Source organism: Stenella coeruleoalba, assembly GCF_951394435.1.
Source record: "Stenella coeruleoalba genome assembly, chromosome: 17".
Lineage (NCBI taxonomy): Eukaryota > Metazoa > Chordata > Mammalia > Artiodactyla > Delphinidae > Stenella > Stenella coeruleoalba.
This window is the reverse complement of record NC_137163.1, coordinates 77045529-77066376: the sequence shown is the minus strand read 5'-3', so window position 1 is coordinate 77066376 and position 20848 is coordinate 77045529. Positions and strand designations below refer to the sequence as shown.

Here is a 20848-nt window from a genome sequence, read left to right as displayed (position 1 = left end):
TTAAATTCCAATTGTTTATTGTATATAGGAAGATGACTGACTTTTATATATAGGCCATGTATCCTGTGATCTTGTTAAATTCACTTTTTAGTTCTAAGAGATGATTTTGTAGATTGGGATTTTCATCAAGACCGTCATGTCATCTGAGAATAGAGGCAGTTTTATTTCTTTCTTTCCTATTTGTATGCCTTTTCTTTTTCCTGCCTATTGTAAAAACTTCCAGCAGAAGTTCTAGTCTTCGAACAAGATATTGATACGGAACAAGAGTGGTGAGGGAAGATATCCTGTCTTTGTTCCCATCTTAGAGGGAAAACATTCTTTTTTTTTTTTTTTTTTACCATTGAGGTTAGTTGCAGTTTTTATGTAATATGTAAATGCTTTCCATAAGGTTAAGGAACTTCTTTTCTATTTCTAGTTTGCTGAGAGTTTTTTTTATCACAAATAGATGTTGAATTTTGTCAAATGCTGTTTTTGGAAGCTACCAAGATATCTATATGGTTTTTCTTCTTCAGTCTCTTAATATCATGAATTACACTAATTGATTTTAAAATATGTTGAACAAGCCTTGTATTCCTGGGATGAATCCTGCTTGATTGGCATGTATAGTCTTTTTTTTTTTTAGTGCTTTTATTTTTTTAATTATTTTTTTAACATCTTTATTGGGGTATAATTGCTTTACAATGGTGTGTTAGTTTCTGTTTTATAGCAAAGTGAATCAGTTGTACATATACATATGTCCCCATATCTCTTCCCTCTTGCGTCTCCCTCCCTCCCACCCTCCATATCCCACCCCTCCAGGAGGTCACAAAGCACAGAGCCGATATCCCTGTGCCATGCGGCTGCTTCCCACTAGCTATCTACCTTACGTTTGTTAGTGTATATATGTCCATGCCTCTCTCTCACCCTGTCACAGCTCACCCTTCCCCCTCCCCATATCCTCAAGTCCATTCTCCAGTAGGTCTGTGTCTTTATTCCTGTCTTACCCCTAGGTTCTTCATGACATTTTTTTCCCTTAAATTCCATATATATGTGTTAGCATACGGTATTTGTCTTTTTCTTTCTGACTTACTTCACTCTGTATGACAGACTGTAGGTCTATCCACCTGATTACAAATAGCTCAATTTCGTTTCTTTTTATGGCTGAGTAATATTCCATTGTATATATGTGCCACATCTTCGTTATCCATTCATCCGATGATGGGCACTTAGGTTGTTTCCATCTCCGGGCTATTGTAAATAGAGCTGCAATGAACATTTTGGTACATGACTCTTTTTGAATTATGGTTTTCTCAGGGTATATGCCCAGTAGTGGGATTGCTGGGTCATATGGTAGTTCTATTCGTAGTTTTTTAAGGAACCTCCATACTGTTCTCCATAGTGGCTGAACCAATTCACATTCCCACCAGCAGTGCAAGAGGGTTCCCTTTTCTCCACACCCTCTCCAGCATTTATTGTTTCTAGATATTTTGATAATGGCCATTCTGACTGGTGTGAGATATCTCATTGTAGTTTTGATTTGCATTTCTCTAATGATTAATGATGTTGAGCATTCTTTCATGTGTTTGTTGGCAGTCTGTATATCTTCTTTGGAGAAATGTCTATTTAGGTCGGTCTTTTGTATATATTTCTGGATTCAATTTTCTGAAGTTTTTTTGAAGAAATTTACATCTAGACTCACAAAGCATAGTGGTTTGCAATTTTCTTTTCTTGTAATATCTTTGTCTGGTTTTAATATTAGCTTAATTTTGGCCTCATAAAATGACTTAGAAATTGTTTCCTACTTTTTTTTTTTTTTTTCCCCTGGAGGAGATTGGGTAGATTTGGCATTATTTTTTTTCCCTAAATGATGGTAGAATTCACCAGAAGCCATTTATGCTTGGGGTTTCCTGTGTGGGAAGGTTTTCAATTACAAATTCGATTTCTTTAATAAATATAGCACTATTCAGACTCTATTTCTTTTTCAGTGAATTTTGGTAGTTTATATCTTTCAAGGAACTGGTCTATTTCACTTAAGTTGCCAAATTTATGAGTCTACAGTTGTTTGTTTTATTCTCCTGTTATCCTTTTAGTGTCCGTGAGGTCGAGAGGGAAGTTCCCTCTTTCATTCCTGGTATTGTTATCTATGTCTTCTCTCTCTTTTTTTTTCTTGGTCAGACTCACTAGAGGTTTACCAATTTTACTGAGTTTTTTCAAAGAATCAGTCTTTGGTTTCATTGGTTTTCTCTATTGTTTTTCTGTTTTTTAAAAAAATTTCTTTAAAATTTTTTTAAATTTTTGGCTGCATTGGGTCTTCATTGCTGTGCAGCCTTTCTCTGGATGTGGCGAGCAGGGGCTACTCTTCATTGTGGTGCGTGGGCTTCTCATAGTGGTGGCTTCTCTTGTTGCGGAGCATGGGCTCTAGGCACATGGGCTTCAGTAGTTGTGGCACACGGGCTCAGTAGTTGTGGCTCACGGACTCTAGAGCACAGGCTCAGTAGTTGTGGTGCATGGACTTTGCTGCTCCGTGGCATGTGGGATCTTCCCTGACCAGGGATCAAACACGTGTCCCCTGCATTGTCAGGTGGATTCGCAACCACTGCGGCACCAGGGAAGTCCCCTGTTTTTCTGTTTTTAGCTTCATTGATTTCTGTCTTCATCATTATTCTTTTATCCCTTCTACTTGCTTTGGGTTTAATTTACTTTTCATTTTCTAATTTCTTAAGGTGAAAATTTAGATCAGATCTTTGTTCATCCTTAATATAAGCTTTTAGTGCTATGAATTTCCTCTGAGCACTGTTTTAGCTGCATCTCACAAAGTTTGATGTGTTGTGTCTTAATGTTTATTCAGTTCAAAATAATTTTCAATTTTGGTTGAGACTTCCTCTTAGAACCATTTCCCCCCAGTATTTGGGGTTTTGCCCAAATTTGTTTCTGTTATATTCTACTTTTATTTAAACTATCAATGAAGAATATATTGTTTTCTTAAACATTCAATTATCTTTAGAGCAATTAAAGTGAGAAAAAATATTTTAACTTCGTATTTTCCATTTCTCTTTTTTTTGGGGGGGGCGTATAGTTGTTTTACAATGTTGTGTTAGTTTCTACCGTACAGCGAAGTGGAGTGGAGTTCCCTGTGCTCCACAGCAGGTTCTTATTAGTTATCTACTTTATACGTAGTGGTGTATATATGTCAATCCCAATCTCCCAATTCGTCCCACCCCGTATGGTCCATTTCTAATACTTTTCATTTCTTTGTGTAAATCCAAGTTTCTGACCTATATTGCATTCCTTCTGACTGAAGAACTTGTTTTTAACATTTCTTGTAGAGCTGCCACCCTGCTCCGTCTGCTGTCTCCAGGGTCTCCAGGTCTCCCTCAGCCTCCACACAGCTTTTAGCGCGTTATTCCAAGTATCCAGCTGAATCTTCTTATTGGCTCTACGGCCTCTGACAACACCTGCGCCAGGTAAGGAGAAGCATGGGTCCTGTTTCTCGCTACAAGCACTTGCCTCTTTGAAGATTTCCAGTTAGCTATTTGCTCTGTGACCTTAGTTCTCTAAGGGGGACGAGGAAAGTAATTAATTTGCAGTTTGTCCAGCGGTTTTCTTGTTGTCAGGGTGGGTGTGCCTCTCTTTCCAGCTCTCTGTGTCGCCATGCTGAATCTAGAAATCCAAAGAATCATTTTTTGAATTCCTACCTTTCATATTTGTTTTTTTTCACATATTCTTGATCTTTGAAAATGCTGTCCTGCCTTTTGTTATTGCTTATGTTCTCTTGTTAATCCACGCAAGTTTAAATGTATCTTTTTTTAGTGGTGTCTTTCAGGTTTTTCCACTTCCTCTAATTCTTGAGTGCTGGTTCTTCCTGTGTCGAGTCTGCCCATCTGTCTTCCACGGTGCTTCCTCATGTAGCTTCAGTGGTGTTTGCGTGCGGAGTTTCGTTCGCGTCACTTTGAATTTTGATTTGCTGTCGGCAAGGACTGTCCTCTCCATGGAGGACCCATAATGCCACGTGTTGTGCGCATTTTCCTACGGAACGGCTTTTCATGTGTTTTTGCGGGGGGGGCGGGTCTCAAGATTTCACTGTCCTGGACCAATCTTCATGTTTAGCTCTTGAGTGTGGTTCCTGCTCCCTTTGGGCGGTATAAATTCACATCTGCACAGGGTATAGTCCGAGGTTTTGATTTCTTGCAAGTCATTTTTTTCATACAAAGTACCTGGAGACTGAAAGTTTCCTTGCTGCTTCCTGGGACGAGGACACAGAATTTTCTTGTCTGCCTCTCAGGCTGGCCAGCCTTTTGACACATCTGGGTCTTGAGGAGCTGGCTGAGTACCAGCTCCCTCTTTCTTTCTTCTCCAGTCCTCTCCCTGGAATTAAAATCCCAGCTTTCGGGCCAAGTCTGAAATCCTTGTGGGTCTCCATGGCAACAGCGTCTACACTCTGTTCTGAGGCTTCTCTTCCTTTCCAGAGCCCAGGAATTTCTATCCCCCAAGTACGCTGTTAAGAGAAAGTGATATCATACCGGACGATTCTATTCGTTTGTTTCTAGAGGGTCCTTCCACTCCTTGCCCCCAGATCTTCCTCCGTTCAGCTCGAGCGGCCATGTGGCTGGAAACAGACTAAGTACAGCTCTCATGTGACTAGAATTTGGGTGACCCCCCCCCAAATGCAGTGTGTCTCCCTCCAGTTTCCTTAAGAAAGAAAGATTCAGGTCAAAGCCAATTTGAACCCTCACCCTCCTTAGTTACATGGATTATGGAATTTAGTGATATCTAATTTCTCTTCTTGACCACTTGAATGATTTGTAAATACGATGGCTACACATGTTTTTTTTACTGTCCGTATGACAATGAAGTCAGGGCATTTTGCTTTATATTCAGGGAGTTCATATTAGATCTTTAGTTATTTTAACGCACGTTTAACTACTACCCTTGCTTACCAAAGTCAACTAACTTGCTACTTTAGAGGAAATGCATGAAAAAAATGTCACTTTCCCAATATCACCGGCAATTCCTACTGGTGAGGCTTTTTCAAATTCCCAAATAGTCACCCGTTGAGGAGCGTTCTGAATTAAGCATCTCAAATTTCTGCACTTTGCTTTCAAGAAGAATGCTCTACCCCTCGATGATGCTCTAGAGATGCCAGCAATGGAAGATGGAACGGAGGAGAGACTTAAGATATTCCTAGACCATTACCTTAAGTTCCCCGGTGAACTAAAAAGAGAAATGTTAAGTGAAAACATTCTCCTTAGTAAGGGGTTGCATTTCTTGTTATTTCATTAATTACTAAGGTACTGACTGTATACTTTTTACTTTAATAACTTTCCTCCAGTAAAGGGCAGACCTCCAAAAGGAATTTACTGGGTAAGGTGACCGGTCTTTAATATGTAAGATGTGGTTTATTTCTGTGACCCCTCGAAGCAGTTTCATGGAGCAGTAAGCTGTAAGACAAGCAGCATAGCCAGCTGGTGTAAGAAGTGCAAACGCTTTGCACGAAGATGCTGTTTTATCAGCCAGTCTTTTTCTCGTCTGTAAGGTTAAGGGGCTCGATTACATTCACTCTAAGTGTGTTTCAAGGCTAAGAAAGAACTATAATCAAAATTCCAGAGGCGTTACGGGGTTGAGATCCTCCAGTTTGGGAGTTTATAAATTGATGGTAGAGAGGATGGTCAGATAAAATGCATCCGTTTGGTTCCTGAGCGGAGGTCACACCAGGTCTCACTCCTGCCTGCTCTTGTTTCAAAGCATCCATCGCAAGAGTTTTAGGAACACGTACAGCTACTTATTCACACGGCAGCCTCCTTCCAGACAGTGAACCTCTGGGCAGGATTCCGTTCTCCCTGTTTTCGAAACATACCACCACTGTGTGTGTGTAGGCCGCGTAAATGACGACACGGTTTTTCTCATATTTGCCCTTTCAGGTTTTGAGCTCTGAGTTTGCTTTAGGAAACACAGTCATACTCCTGCTATTATGATCCCAGGGCACTGCTGCTTCTCATTCTTCTTGCAACTTTCAGCTCCCTCTTAACCACCCCGACAGGCCTTACCTGTGCAGCCTCAGCTGATCCCTGCCCCCCAGCTCAGACTGAGACAGGATCATTTAAACTCACATCAAAGACTCGTGCCTGCTTGTGTGTTTGAAACACGTCCTTGGTCCCAGCTGTCTCATACCCTAGAAGGGAGTAGAGATCTGAGTGGATTGGGGAAGGCAGCATCACGTCACACCTGGAGGAGGTGGGATCCAGGTGTGGGAGAAGCGGGCCAGCGTGACCGTGGTGTTGGTGCTGGCATCGGTCCCGGGGGTCACGAGGAAGCAGCCTGGCTAGGGCAGCACTGCATCCTTCTTTATAGACGCCCACATTAAATCCAGGATTCCTTAGAGTTAATTTCCAAATCATGAGCAAAAGGAAAGGGAATTTTCATTTCAGACGTAGAACTATGGATGGAAGAAAGTATTATAAAAATCTTGTCTCTTTGCCTAGGTAGCTCATTAAAATTATTTTTTTCTGGGCCATGCAGCGAATAGGTGGTGTTACACTGATTGAATTCACAGTGGTGAACCGAAGGAACAGGGCCAGTCTGATTTACTTTGAGACATGTGAGGAAAAAGGATTCACTGTTCAGATCCAGAGAGTGAGGCAAATACCCTCTAAGCTCGCAGGTGCTGTTACGCCCTATCTGTCCATCCAGCCTTGCGCCAGTTCAGCATCTCCGCGCTGCAGGTGCACTGACACGTGTGCACCACAAGATGGAGCCCTTACAGCAGCTCATCTCCCAGGGCTTCCTTCCACCCTGTTCACGCTTCGGAAAGTGAAGCAAACACGGCCGTGAAGAGGCGCACAGGCCTTGAGTGGATTAGAGACTGTTCCAGTCATTGTGCCTGAGAGCAGATCTGTCCTCGGCCGGATCTCCATCAACGTCCTTATCAGCGTCTTCCAGGAAGACACAAAAGACAAGCTTTAGCAGGAGGGCGGGTGATGCAAAACCAGGGAGGAGCATGGGGGCCTCTGGGCATATCGTAAAGATTCGGGGGGCTTTTCCACGGGCTGCCAGTGGACAGGGATGGAGGCACAAGGTTGCCTTTGATGGAGCAGGAAAAAGAGCTTTGGACAGTGAAAGGGCAGGTCTGGACGAGCGCATCACGATAGCTGTGATGCTGGTAACCGTACCGTCTCACACAGTGCTACTCAGCGTGCGGGCCACGCGCCGCCCGTGGGAAATGGCGTGCTGTCTGTCCTGGATGAGGGCAGGTGCTCCTGCCAGGGGTCAGTGAAATTCATCACGAAGTACATTGCTTAGTGGAGCCAAACAGGTAAAACTCACCTGGTGAGGGAAGCAGGGCATCCGCCGCATTCCAGCACCAACCCTTCATCTTGGGAAGGGCCTGCCTTTGAGTAGCACTGAATGGCAAAGGCTCCTTGGCGTCAGTACTAAGTACTTAGTACTAATGGTGCTAAGTACGTTAAGCGCATCCTCACCTTCGGATAGAGGCACAGCGGACTTAGGGCCAGTGTCGTGAAAGGTGGACGTTCACATGTTGGACCAAACTGCCTCGCTTTCCTCATCTGATGGGTGGTAGCAGTAATATCTAACACAAAGCGCTGTCATGCTGGAGGTCAGAAGTATAACGCAGGCAAAGTTCATGGCGCGTTTCTCGGCGCATGGTACAAATGTGCTTATTCCCTGCAAGTGAGAATTAGTGTGCTTCTCCTTAATACCTCTTGGAGGAAAATACTGTTGTTTTCCCTGTTTCGTAGGTGAGGAATTGGGCTGAGTTTCAATGAAGCTTAACAGCGTCCTGTGGTCATGCCGTTCCTGCGTGTCAGGGCCCAGGCTTAAACCCAGGGATTTTCTGACTCTAGATTCCAAACAGGTGCTTGTTGATCATAGCACACGGCTCGTTCCTGGCTGGACTAGACCAGTGGCTTTTAAATTTTTTGACCAAAGCTCAACTGTAGTCATAACCTAGTACCACTGCCGCCCACCTCCCCCCAGGTACACAGACACATATATAGTCTGAAACAAGACTTACATGAACTAATACTTGCCATTCATAAATGCAAGGCACTCTGATATCTTCTACTCCATTTTATTTCATTTTTAAAGAGAAAGCGGGTGGTGACCTATTGAATTGATCTCCTGGGCCACAAATGGGCTGGAACCCACAAGGTTAAAATGCCGTAATAGCAATTCCTATGAACTCTTCAGTTCTAATTTTCTCTGATTCTCCAAAAAACAAAACAAAACAAAAAACACAAACAAAAGCCTTCAAACCCAATTCCCTTCATCCAGAACAGAAGACCTGAACTTGGGAGCAGTTCACGTGGAAAAGAATAAGGATTTTAGCCGAGGCTGAGTTGCGGAAACACTGCAAAGGTGAGGGCAGAGGGCTTGCCTTCAAGGCCCCCGCAGGAGCCCTGCATTCCCTCTGGGTGCCAAGTTTTAGGAGAAATCAACCACCTGAACACGTTCGGAGAAGGACAGTCAAGGTGGAGCTGGGTCTGAAATTGTTCAAGGAGCCAGGCATGTTTCATCTGATTTTGATGGGAAAGAGTCTCTAAACCATAAAAAAAAGAAAAAAAGTATATTATGATAATAGTTCTCTAAGGTAGTTGAATAAGTCTTGGCCCGTCTGATGCGTTATCTCACATCAAGTTTATTTTTATTGGGTTTTTAGATTTTGGTGTCTAAGCTGAGAATCATGCAAAATGATTGTTGCTGCACTTCCGTCCTGTGAAAGGCAGGCAGGAAACCGCCCCTCCCAGGGTAAGTGGAGGAGCTCTCAAGCTTGCCCTTGGCCAGACGTTTGCCCAGCTTCAAAGGGGTTTCAGAGGGCGGGACCGACTGCAGCCCAGGCTGTGCCTTGGAACTCAGACATTCCTCTCCTGGAGCCTGGCCCACCCGGCGGGAAAGCCCCCTGTTCCTGATGCTCTGGGCTGGTGGGAAGCTCTTGCCCGGTTGTTTCCCTCCCTCCTGGGCTCCGGCCGAGAGCCGATTCCCCATGAGTCAGGAAAGGAGGGAGTAAGAGGCTGAGCGGTCCCTCCCCGGGTTTCACGGGGCCTCGGGAACGCCTGGGGCTGGAATTCCCCCTGGAAGGCGGCTCCAACAATGGAGGTTTGCGCTGTGTGGCCGGTAGGGCGTTCTGCTGGAACAAGTAGCAGCAGGTCTGTTGGTAGTTTGTTAGATTCAGGAAGGAAAGGGGAGAGGGGAGTCAAGAATGACTCAAAGGCTATGTGGTTGGGAAACCTCGGAGCAAAATCAGGCCACCAGAACACAGTGGGAAATCTGAAGTGGTACAGACCGGGGGCGGGGGGAGAGGCTGGAAGTGTGGATGGTACTTGTTTGTGGCTTCCAGTCGGAGCTGTGTCCGTGAGAGTCCGTGTCCGTGAGAGCGGGAGGGGTTCAAATGCTCTGTTTAGTCCAATGTTAAATCCTGGTCCTTGGGGCGAAACGTGGTCGTAGTTAAGGGTGAAGTGGGTCTTAGGGATGTTGGGGTTGGGCTGTTGTCCTAGATGCCATTTATCTGCTGGCATCCTGGATTGAGTTCCACTTTTAGGATATAATTAACACACGCATTTTTGGTGGTTCTTTCAGTAGACCTAAAATGAACGGGTTAACGAGGTGCTGTCTGAAAACGGCCGTCTTCATTTTATTCTGCTCTCTCAGGTGGGGAGAGACCGGTGGCCCCCCCCGCAGCCCCGCACCCCATCTAGTTGATGGGGTGGGGAGAGACCGGTGGCCCTCCCCGCAGCCCGCACCCCATCTAGTTGATGGAGACGAAGGGAGGGGCTGCTGAAGCGGAGGAAGTTGTGCGCATGCGCGCCTCGGGGCGGAGTCTGGAGGGACGAACTGATGGAGCGAGATGCTGACGAAAGCATCACTTGTCACGTATGGAGCATGCCCTATGCATGAGCGGTGTTCTAAGCACTGTATATGACGGTCTCATTTGATTTCAACAACCCAATTAAATGATTACTATTACTGCCCTCCTTTTATAATTAAAGAAACTAAAGCACAGAGAGGCTAGCGGATTCGCCCAAGGTTGCGGAGCTGGGATGGCCTGACCGCCAAGCTGCACCACGAACACGTCCCAGGCAGGTACTGTCCTCACCTGGCTTGATAGACCGGCAGAAGTTGGTAGAGTCAGAAGCTGGAGAGACTGTTTTCTAGGGGGGACAGTGTTGCTTCGAGTGCCCGGGTGATAAGTTGTGATCCAACATCAGGGAGAGACACATGCTTCTCTCATTTTCCAAAGGCCATGGGGAAGTCAAGGCTTTGGGTGCTTCCACGGGGAGGGCCATGGCCCTCTGAGAAGCTCCATACCCCGGAGCGCCGGCAGCCCTGCGGTCGAGCGCCCTCAAGCGCTCATGTGCAGTGGATTTCCGCAGGGAAGCGGGGTGGACCATTCAGGGGGACGGCAGAGAAGGGCGCTTAGGAACTGGCCAAGGACCAAGGTTCTGCAGCAGCTCAGGGGACACCACCCAAGCCAGCTGAGCTCAGGAAAATGCAACCTACTTGTCCCCACGGGCAGGTGAGGTCCGGAGAGGTGCTGAAGGAGTGAGGAACCTCCACTCTAAAAACAAATCTTTATTCAGTTTCTTTCTATCAGTTCCCAGAATCTGTTCAAAGCACAAAGCAGGGGACATTTTCTACCAGGAAAATAAGCTCACCTCAGTTGTCAAGGGTTTTTGGAGGGACAGGAACCGTCTGGGGTCTGCTTCTCAGCCAGGCTTGTGTGCCCAGAGTCAAGGACACAAAACAGATGCTCAGCCAGCGTCCCTCAGCCTGAGCATTCCACACGCGAGAGGAACAGGCCGTGTCCGGATTTTAGGGGACAAATGTAGGGCTTTTCCTTGAAGCTGTTTAGATGCTACATGAGGAAATGCAAATAGGAAACATCTGACAGTAAACCAACAAGCCGTTATTGCATAAAGATGAAAAATTCAGTCCCCGGAATAGAACAGCACATGGAGACGAGACGCAAAGCTTAAAGCCGCGAGAAGGAGAAGAGAAGCAGCGGCACCTTCAGATACTGCGGAGGAATGGCCTTGGGAGAGAATTTAGGTTTTACAGTCTTCACCCCAAATGCCAGTGTCCCCTCCTGCTCTGACCCTCTGTCTGTCACTTTTCAGTCTGCAGCCCGTCGGTGATGGTGATGCCGCCACTGCCTGGACCGTGTGGGGCCTCGTACCCTCAGTGCCAGTGCTGTGGCGTGGCTGGACCACAGGAGGGTGGGTAGCGGGCAGCAGGTCTTGCGTGGTTCCTTTTGCTTGGCGGCTTGGAGTACAGACTGGAGTGTTTTCCATTTACTTTGCTCGTTGCCTCCCTCTTTGTTGTGAGTTGCCCTTGGGATTCTGACTGCACTGTCTGGTGAGGTTGCTGGTTCTTAAAGTCACAAGTTATGCGTTACGTAAGAGTACGTGGAAGCATTTTACTGGGAACTCTTTCAAATAGTCACTAAACGACAATTCTAATTCAGGGAAGATCTAGTGGGCCTGCCCTCCTAATGATTGATAACTTTGCTGGGAGCTTTCGATGATATTGTTCAAGAGTCAGAAAAAAAATTCCTGCAGGGAGGAATTATTAGCCCCATTTGAAAACTGAAGTTTAGAGAAATTAATTGTCTAATCCTTTTACTGAAAGAGACCAATGGTCCACATACGTGATTTCTGTAACAAGCTGCAAAATAGATAAATAGATGCATAAATCCATAAATACAGATATGTTCAGTACCTAACACTGATTAAAAATACTCTTCAGAACATCTTTGGAAAATAGGTCAGAAATAGCGTTTCATTCTATATCTCGTGGTACATTTTCGACAAGGTAGAAATGAAATTGTTCGCACACCTGCATATCAGTGGAAAAGCTGGCCATTTGGAGATGACATCCTTACAAATAAATTAGGAATATTGTTTCAGCAGCACTAAATGCTCCGAGGAGAATAAAACAGAGTGACCTGCTGCGCGGTGACTGGGGTAAGGTGAGCTGACATTACAGGGTGGCCTCAGAAGGGCTCTTAGCAGAGACATCAGAGCTGAGACCCAACTGGGGAGGAGGAAAGAGCCCTGTGTGTGACTGGGGAACAGCACGGGGGGTGTGCAGAGCCCTTGTGGGGCCAGGACTGGGTAGGGGGCGGGCTGGGCAAGGAGAGGGTCAGAAGACTCAGCACCATTTGAAACACTGTTACTTGTGAAATTACTTGTGAATGGTCTACCATCCTCTAAGAACCTAAACTCCAAATGGCCGGGGACTCATCTGTTTACTCTTGTTTCCTGCTCTAATCTAGCTCTGGCACTGCGTCTGGTACATAGTAGGTAGGCAGTAATATTACTCAATGAAAGAAAAAAAAAAAGCTACTGTAGTCAAGTCTATCCAACCCAGGTCCTTACTTTGCAGACGCGTTAGATACTCAGCAGAGGGGAAGCTACTTCCAGCAGGATGGGACCTGCCCTGGGTCTAGGCTGGTCAGCCTCTGATTCTCCACTGCACCATCCTGCCCCCTGCTGCTTCGTGTCTCAACAAAAACACAAAAAAACAAAAACGGTCAGTGTTTCTAAAGGCACAGGTTCTTCTGGACAGAATTTCTCACTCTCCGGAATTGACATTCTAAGTTACATTCGAAGGAACTTTGTTTCTTGTGTGTTCCACTCACAAAAATGATATTTTCTGTATCAAGGAGGAAAGCAAACAGACTGTGCCTTTTCTCTGAGCATTAAAACAAATATAAGACCACAACGCAATAGCAAAACACCCCGAATAAGCCAATTGTAAAGTGGGTAAAGGAGTTGAACAGACATTTCTCTGAAGAAGAGATACAAATGGCCAACAGGGGTATGAAGTGGTGCTCAACACCATGAATTATCAGGGAAATGCAAATCGAAACTACAACCAGCTGTCACCTCACACACGTTAGGATGGCTGTTATTTTTTAAAAAGTGTAGGTGAGGTTGTGGAGAAGTGCAACCCTCGTACACTGTTGGTGTTAAATTAAAATGGTGTAGCTGCTATGGAGAAGAGTATGGAAATTCCTCAAAAAGTTAAAACTAGAACTACCGTATGATCCAGCAATCCCACGTCTGGGTATTTATCCAAAAGAACTGAAATCAGATCTCAAAGAGATATCTGCCCTCCCATGCTCACGGCAGCTCTTCACACAATAGCCAAGATACGGCAGCATCCCAGGTGTCCATTGACAGATGAACGCATAAAGGAAGTGAAGTCCATACACGCATGAAGGAAGAAGAAAATCCTGCCACTTGCAGCAACATGGATGAACCTGGAGGATGTTGTGCTAAGTGAAACAAGCCAGTTACAGAAGGACAAATACTGCGTGGTTCTGCTTACATGAGGAATCTAAAATAGTCAAACTCATAAAAGCAGAGAGTACAAGAGTGGTGGCCAGGGGGTGAGCGAGGGGAAAGGAGAGCTCTTCCATGGTTGTGAGGTGTCAGCTCTGCTTGATGAGTGAGTTCTAGACTCTGCCGCACAGCATGGTGCCTGCACTTTCCAGTGTGGTGTGCACTTCAAAATGTGTTAGGAGGGTCGGTCTCATGGTGAGTATTTTTACCATAAAAACAAATAAACAACAAACGGAAACGAAGGGACACAAGGAAACTCTGGGAGGTGATGGCTCAGTCTGTCCCCTCGATTGTGGTGATGGTGTCATGGCTGTTGTGCAGACGTTCAAACTCAGCAAATTGTACGCATCAGATATACGCAGCTCCTTGTGTATCAGTGACACCTCAATAAAGCTGTTAAAAAAACATAAAACAGTACGAGACCCTCAACCAGCGGTTCTGGTGACCGAAATGAAGGTAATGAAGATGACAAGGGATTTATCACCCTCTGGGGCCCCTACCTCCCTGGGCTGCTGGCATCGCTCAGAGCTGCTCTCTGCCTGGGCTGAAGACATACTTACGTAGGTGTTGAGAGAGTGACAAGTGAAGCTAATGCTTGCATATTAATAGTCTAGTACAGAAGATGACTGGCTTGTGACTGTTAGAAGTCAGGGTTGTCCCCCCCCCCCCGCAGGCCCACGTCTTAAATGGAGCAGGTACTTAACAGATGTAGGTTGAGTTGAACCAATCTACTTGTCATGGGGACTTGACCTCCACTTCATGGTGTCTTATTAAACGAAAACATAGTTTTCAAGATAAATATTCAAAACGTCAACTTCGAAATAAGGTGAAAAGCTCCCATGTTCACATGCCACATTCTACTCGTCTGCCACAGACGATCTATTGAACAAAATGGGTTATTTTGTTGGCCATTGAATAAAGTTTTATTGAAAGTAGATTATTTGGTTGGATGGTGTAGGCAACTAGAAAGGAAAAGCAGTTACAGGGGCTGTAGTCTGGAGGTTTCTTTATCAGAAGAGGAAGAACGTGCTCTCTGATACATCCTAAGAGTCGTGAATCTCAGACGAGCTCTGGTCTTCGCTAGCGTGCGCTTGTGAGTCACATGCAGTGTTTGCAGCCGCTCCAGGTAATCCGGTGACGACGCAAATGTCACTGTTCCCTCCGACCAGCACAGACAAGAGCCAGGTTGACTCCCGAGCAGTGTCCCTGAGCCACAGGCTCCCTAGGATGCCAGGCCCTGGACCCTGATTCTTCCAAACTCCAGCCCTTCCTTTAAGAAATTCTGGAGGCAACTGAGGAATTTCGTTTTGGAAATTACAGGTGAAATATATGCTGTTTTTCTCCTTGCCCTTATAAAAACAGAAAACAGTAATTAAAATTTTAAGCTTTATAACTGGGTTTTTAGAAGGGAGGATGTCTTACACTTTGATTGAAATGTGGAAGATTGCTTAATTGTGTGGAAAGTACGCCAACGATGGTAACGAAAGCAGGAAAGCCCGCAGCTAAATCATTTTTAGTCTTGGTTGCTGTGGGGAATGAACTTATTTTTCTTGTGGGGAACTTTTGCAGATGTTTCTAAGGAATTCTAGCTTTCAGAGATTGTTTGGACAACTGTTCTCAAGTTCAGGAACCTGTGGGCCGTGCACGGGACTTGGAATCGATCCTCAGGGCCCTCGGGGACCAATGGAGGGTGGTCAGAGGAATAATATGATCAGCCTTAGGTTTTAGAAAGAATAACTGACATTTTTTGAACTATGGAGGCAGACAGGAGAGTGACTTACAGTAGGGCCAGGCCTGACGGCCAGTGGGGAGGCCGTGGGGAAGTGTGATGTGGGTTGACTCCTAGGGAGGCGAGGGGCCAGGTCGGAGAGCACGAGAAGGAAGGAGCAGTGATGCGTGTAGGGACCCGGTCTCCAGCGGGAGAAGGCAGAGTTTGACACGGCTCTGCGGTTTCTAACCTGGATGACATTAACTTCTCATGTTCTTGCAACTGCAGTGTTTCATGTTCCGTGAGTAACACTGAAGCGGCAAGCATATTCCTAGCGTGCAGAACAGGTAAGTTGAGAGGAGAAGCTTCCGGAGCCTCCTGGCGAGAACGTGGGGCGTGGAGTGGGGGGCACCCCTGGGCGCGTATCTGCGGCAGCCTGAGTCCGCTACGGGAACGTCAGCTGTTGTCTTAGAGGATTTTCTGGCGGTCCAAGCGGAAGTCCGTTGTCATTTCGCTTAAGCTCCTAGGTGCTCTGTGTGCTGTGGGGCTGGAAGGGGCATCAGGAATCCAGTCCCCACCTCCTCCCCCTGCCAGCTCACATCAGATGCTGACAAGCCAGAGTCTTGGGGTCTTCTGGCCGCAAGAGCGCCGCTGGGGAGCCCCTCTGCTCTCGCTCAGGGCTGAGTTCCCTGGACACGCTCCCCAAGGGAGAAGGACGCGGCCGGTGCTGGGTTTCCCGTGAGGCAGCATCGCAACGTGGTGCAGGGTGCCTGCCCCAGTCCTTCACCCAGGGCAGATTATTTCTTCTCCTCCTCCTGTTTCCAGATCTGTCGGTTGGGAACAGTAACGGTAGGACTGGGTAGGGCACCACGTACGGTGGTCAGTACATTGTGAGGGCCCAACATGTGAACAAAGATCTCATGTCTTCTCGTCTGGTAGGTCGCCGTCATTCAGGTGGGGAGACCTACGTGGCCAGTGGCACATCTGGTGTCATCGCTGTGTGGTGGCACTCGGTGGCGCTGTGTGGGGCCAGCGCGGGAGCCTCTGCGTGGGCATGCAGGCTGTAGCACCCTTCCCCCAACGCCCAAGCACTGGGGACGGGGCCCCTCCGCATCCTCAGGGAGTGTGATGCCGAGAGACCACAGCGGACTGCGGGGAGCGCCAGGCAGGGAAACTCTTTGAGCCCCGTTATCCCAGGAGCTGGGGATCCTCAGAAGAGGGTTTTGTCAAGCTGGCCCCACTCCTGAACCTGTTAGTAAATCCTTAACCTCCTTATTTCATTTGGCATATCTGAAATTAAGAGCATAGCACTTCCACAGGAATGTACCATGAAATCTCTTTCTCCCTTTTGGCCAACCAGAGTTTATATATTTAAAACCTGTGATGTGGGTTCTGAGTAAACTCAGAGCGACTGTTCAAGTTAGTTGCCATCAGCACCGTAGCAATAGGTGTTCAGTGTCTGTTGACATTTACTTTCTTTAGTCTTAGACAGATTTCACAGCAACATAACACAAAAGCCGAACGGCATCCCTGGAAACTTGTAAGCACAGCAAGGGCCTGGATATACCACAGTGGAAGGATGCCTCAGTACAGGGAACCGCTAGAGAAGTTTGGCAAACATGACTTAACCGGTCAAGCCGTGTAGAAAGGAAACATCGCAGAAGGTCAGCTTATAAAAAATAAACGGTGGCTTTTCAGGTGACTAATCGGCAGAGTGTGTAAACTCTGGCCATTGGATGATCTTATTCCAGGTTAATCTACATAATCACAAAATAATTTTAGCAATTAGAAAATGGAGGAAAGATCAATGACAAATATCATTGCTAGAACATTCTATGAGGCATGTTGGTGAATGCCGTATTCCAATTATTTTTATATCCTGATAACATATGAACTCATACCATGGTGTTGTACATACAATAACTATACTCAGATAATGAAAATACACTCAAATATAAATGAAAATAATTTTTGACTTTTTTTGAGAAGGTATTTCAAATGTTTATGGCATCTCAGGGACATTAACATAATATCACTTATCGCAATAAAGTACCGTAGCTACAGAAGGCATATGAGATTGGCTGCCGAAGCACAGATGGTCCCCTAATATACCTAGAGAAAGATAAGATCTTAATAGTTAGTATTAAGTAATTTAAAATGAAGCTTTCTAAAGTAGCCACAGCTTTTCTATTACTCAAATGGTTTAAAACTCAGAGTTTCAAATTTCTTGTCTTAATTACGTTCATCTATGAAACTAGTGAATATAGGTATAACATTTTTACACCCATTAAGAAAATGATGACTGATTGATGATTACTTTTTTTTAAATTTTTTAAATTTTTTTATTTTTTATTTTTTTTTGATGATTACTCTTTATTAAACAATTAATAAAGCTACCTGACATTTCAGAGAAGGCATCTTTGGATATTGAAATGATAACATTTGTCTATGATAAATAAGCCAGTCTCTGAAAGAAAAGAAAGATTTTTAGTAAAGTTAGAGCTGGTAAAGTGTCACTATACATTTATAATCGTCAGCTAAGATTTCAATATTAATTGATCAGAAAAGCATTTTCATAGCAGGTACTAGACACATGGCATCTTCTTCAACATAGAAGAGAAGAGCAGGGTTTCAAAGGTCTTTGAAGGTCCCCAAGGGAGTTCTGTGCAAAGAGCACAGGGCCAGGCAAACATCTCCTATTTCTACAGATTTTGCCCTGGCTGGTGATGCAGGTGCTTGTCAACAGGCCTAACCCTAACCCCAACCCTAACCTAACCCTGACCCTAACCCCAGACACTCAAGGTGGCCCAGCAGTAACTGTGGACTCTTTCCCTTAAGTCTGCCTCCTGTTGTCTGCCCCCGGTCTCACCACTGACAAGGAAGGAGACCAAATCCCAAGAAAGAAAGAGGAAAACATAACTGGATTCCCTTTAAGCCCGGGGCAGAAGGGTCAGCCCGGGGGCTGGCTCTGGTTGCTGGGGGGCTTCCTAAGGAGATGGGAGATCGGGAGAAGGCCGAGAGGGGGGCGGTCCCGGGCCTCCCTCCCCCTCCGCCCCCCCTCCCCCCCACACTGGGAAGCTGGGTCCTGAGATATGCTTGCGTGTTGGGATGGGCCTCTGAGAACCCCCGTGCAGAGGACTGTCTTCCCCCTCCTGAGTCTCCATTTCCACGTGTGTGATGCAGAACAAGGACCTCTTCTGTAGGCACATGTTAAATGCCTTACAAGCATTAGCTATTGTTATATCTTTTTTAACAGTTAAATCTTCACACCATGACCCCAAGGCCCATACATTTGTCCAACAAATGGAAAGAGCAGGGAAGGACTGACCTGTAGGCAGGAACGTTGGCTATTTCATCAGAAATGTAAGCTCACCCCAGGAGGAGCGACCTCCGGTTACGTTGATGTGACAGACTTGGTGGCCATGGCTTTTCCTCACAGAGATGGTGACTCTCCCTAGAACATTCCAGTCCAGGTCTTCTGTGGGTGGGGCTTGAGGCTTCCATCCTGCTCTGTATTCATGATGTCAGGGCCAGAAAGCACAGGGAACGCACAGCGTTCCGTGCACAGACGTACAGCAGTGGTCCTCGGCCTCTGGAGGCCTGTTTCTGAATGCAGACTTTTTGGCCGGGAGGATTTCTCTCATTCGGTCATTACAGGGTCTGATGGCCACACTGAAATGGATGTTGCCGTTCTGGGGGGACCTGGGGGTGCCAAGCACCTGGCCCGTTTCCCAGCAGAGGGATGAGGCTGGGCTCTGGAGCCAGGGCCTGGCCTGGGCCTGAGACCCGGACCCATGACTTCCTGGTGCCGCCTCGGGGAGTTTCTCAAGCTCTCTGAGCCGCGGTTTCCTTCCTGGTACAACAGGGAGGGTAGAGGAACTGACCTCAGATGGTCGTCGTGAAGGAAAGGCGTGCCCAGCACGTGTTAGCGGGGGCCGCGTGTCACGTCACCTTCACGTAATCCACAGCTGCACAGCTGCCTTCTGAGGTCAGATTCTGCCCCCAGGGCCCTGGAAATGGCCATTTGGTAGCGCCATCAGAGCCTGCAATGACAGGGCCCTAGGGCACTAACTAATACAGGTGTCCACCTGACAAGACGCCCAAGCAGGCAGGCCTGTCTGGAGCCTAGAGCCCCTCAAGCCCGGCTCTGTGCCCCCAGAGAGCAACCGTGAGGGACCGCATTCCTGCCAAGCGTCCACTACACGTCTTCTGCCGATGGAACGGGGGAGCCCTCTCCTCCTGCCCGGACAGAGGCAGCCCTGATGTCTGGGGGGAGTCCCTACACGCCGATGGACAGCGGACGGGCTTGGCCTGCTGAGGTTTGAGCTGCCTGTGATGGGCACGTCGTCCCATGCCCGGCAGTCTTCCTGGCACCTCGCACACCGACGGCTTACAGCGCTCTTCTTTCCGAGACCCGCCTAAGAGGTCACGCTCTACAGAAATCTCCGCCACCTGCAGACCCCGTCTGCCGACACACACACGTCCGCTACCCTTCCTCCTGGGACGCTGGAGGTCCCCGGTGTCCCCGTCCCGCTGATGCCCAGATGAGCACCCACACGTTGGAGGAATCGGCCACCTCCCGAGCTCCGCAGCTTCTTCCTAGCTCTGCCCACCCTCAAGGAACCGTGCCAGGAGCGCAGAGCACCGCCCGCCGCCAGGACTCGGCCGTGGGTACCCGCCTCGCGTCAGTGAACTCGGCCTGCCCAGGACACGGGGCTTTGCGAGTCGGGGAAGCAAGTTCCGGGGTTCCAAGTGGAAGTGGGCCCCGAGCACAGCCCCTCCACGGACTCGGTGAGCGCCCGGACTGAGCCGCGTGTCTGATGTGGTTTCGAGGTCTGTGCAGCGGCGCTAAGGCCCCTTCGCAGGCCCTCCGCCCTCGGCCCTCGCTCCCAGTCAAAGGAAAGCGCACCTTTCAGGCTGTGAAGGATGGAGGATCCCCAAGGAAAGCCCCGTCCCCCTCCTCCCCGCGGAAGGACCGGCCAGAGAAGGTGCTGCTCAGATCAAAGCCGTCCACTTCGAGCATCTCCTTTTTAAAATAACTTAAAACTTCCATTGGAGTACGGTTGATTTATAATGCAGTGTCTTTGCTGTACGGCAAAGCGAATCAGTTATACATATACATACGTCCACTCTTTTTTAGATCCTTTTCCCATGCAGGCCGTTACAGAGTACTGAGTAGAGTTCCCTGTGCTCTACGGTGGGTCCTTACTAGTGATCTGTTTTATATATAGTCGTGTGTATGTGTCAGTCCCAGTCTCCCACTTGGAGCCTCTCCTCTTGGTGGCTGCTTGTTCCTTCCTTCCTAAGAGCTGTCTTCGTTCAGTTGCCTCCTTTCTCCTTATCTGAGCTGTGACTTTGTGACGTAGGCTGGCCCAGGAGAGCTCCGGTGGTGGCCGGGCAGTAGAAAGGGTCAGCGCTGAGCTCAGAGCCCCTACCATCTCCCCAGACCCTGGGCCTCCCCTCCTGTTCCAAAGTGAAGGGGAAAAGATAAGAGATTACAGGTCGTGGAGTTATCTACAAAGGGCTCAAATCAGCAAGTGCTACAAGCCACAGAGACAAAACAACCTTACAGGACCAGGAAAGTGCTGAGGTGTGTGGGACTACCAGAGGAGGGTTCCAGAGCCCGACGGGGTTGGGGATCCCGGCTGAGTCCGTGGCGGAGGTGAAGCTCGGAGGCTCACCTGGTCCCACCCTAGTATAGGGGGAGGGGGTTAGAGCCGACCGGTCCCCTTGCAAATTCTGCCTGGAGCTCTGGGCCCACCCTTTGTCCTGGGTTTTCCCTGATTTTCTTACAGTTGATCTG

General features: G+C 47.4%; 1 protein-coding gene across 1 annotated transcript in view; it reads left to right on the top strand.

The window, feature by feature from the left end:
* Positions 1 to 20848, top strand: part of LOC307176331 (oxygen-regulated protein 1-like) — a 121174-nt gene that overhangs the window by 61296 nt on the left and 39030 nt on the right. Inside the window, exon 2 of the mRNA XM_079902363.1 lies at positions 3306 to 3443. The gene's annotated coding sequence lies outside the window, so the exon portion shown is untranslated. The remainder of the gene's footprint in view (positions 1 to 3305; positions 3444 to 20848) is intronic.